Raw genomic sequence first — 1,665 nt, forward strand, 5'->3', positions numbered from 1 at the left:
GCTATATTTATTTTATTATTCTTAGTCAGGAGGCCAATAGGATTAAAAGTGAAATTACTAGATTTGATTATAAAAATAAAAGAGAATAACAGTGTTACTTGTTGTGTAGTAATGAGAAATATGTTGGAGTTTTGGAGATGCTTTGTCCTTTGAACTTCAACTCTTCCTTGAATTCCTTCAACACACAAAAAGTCCCTTCCATGGCAAGCTCTATGTAGGGTGTCACCGTTGTCAATGGCTACCTCCCATCCTCTAGTGAAAACGTTCCTATGCTCTCACAGCACGGCTAATCATCTGTCGGTTCTCAAGGTTGGAATAGAATCCATTGATTCTTTGCGTCTGTCACTAACGCCCAGCCTTCAGGAGTTTGAAGCTCGTCACAGTCATTCAATCTCAGAATCCTACTCGGAATACCACAGACAAGGTTTAGACTTTCCGGATTCTCATGAATGCCGCCATCAATCCGGCTTATACCACGAAGATTCTGCGTAATGAATCTAAGAGATACTCATTCAGTCTGATGTAGAACGGAGGTGGTTGTCAGGCACACGTTCATGCTTTGGGGAAGGTGATGAGTGTCACGGATCATCACCTTCTTCATAATTAAGCGCGAATGAACATCTTAGATAAGAACAAGCGTGTTTGAATGGAAATTAAAGGAATTGTATTAATTCATCGAGACGCTGCAGAGCTCCTCACCCCCAACAATGGAGTTTAGAGACTCATGCCGTCAAAAGTATGTAATTCAGATCTGAAAATGTCATGAGGTCCAGAATAATCTCTAAAAGTTGTTTTAAATAGTAAATAGTAACCTAGGTTTACGAAATGAGTAAACTAAGATAATTGGTGCAGAAATCCACTTCTGGGGCCACTTGGTGTGTGCTGGGGCTGAGACTAAAGCTATCCACGAGTTGAGGCTTTTCTTGGAGTTGAACTCCAAGTTATGACGTGTTTGGGCGTTCAACTCCGGATCATGACGTTTTTCTGGCGTTTAACTCCAGACAGCAGCGTGTACTTGGCGTTCAACGCCAAGTTACGTCGTCAATCTTCGTGAAAAGTATAGACTATTATATATTGCTGGAAAGCCCTGGATGTCTACTTTCCAACGCCGTTGAGAGCGCGCCAATTGTACTCCTGTAGCTCCAGAAAATTTATTTCGAGTGCAGGGAGGTCAGGATCCAACAGCATCAACAGTCCTTTTTCAGCCTAAGTCAGATTTCTGCTCAGCTTCCTCAATTTCAGCCAAAAAATACCTGAAATCACAGAAAAAATACACACACTCATAGTAAAGTCCAGAAATATGATTTTTGCTTAAAAACTAATAAAATTCTATTAAAAACTAATTAAAACATACTAAAATCTACATGAAATTACCCCCAAAAAGCGTATAAAATATCCGCTCATCATCTACTCTCTTCTTTCTTCTTTTGCTCGAGGAGGAGCAAACCTTTTAAGTTTGGTGTGGTAAAAGCATTGCTTTTTATTTTTCCATAACCATTTATGGCATCCAAGGCCGGAGAAACCTCTAGAAAGAGGAAAGGGAAGGCAAAAGCTTCCACCTCCGAGTCATGGGAGATGGAGAGATTCATCTCAAGGGTGCATCAAGACCACTTCTATGAAGTTGTGGCCTTGAAGAAGGTGATCCCCGAGGTCCCTTTTTCACTC

This window comes from Arachis stenosperma, chromosome 7, assembly GCF_014773155.1.
Source record: "Arachis stenosperma cultivar V10309 chromosome 7, arast.V10309.gnm1.PFL2, whole genome shotgun sequence".
NCBI lineage: Eukaryota > Viridiplantae > Streptophyta > Magnoliopsida > Fabales > Fabaceae > Arachis > Arachis stenosperma.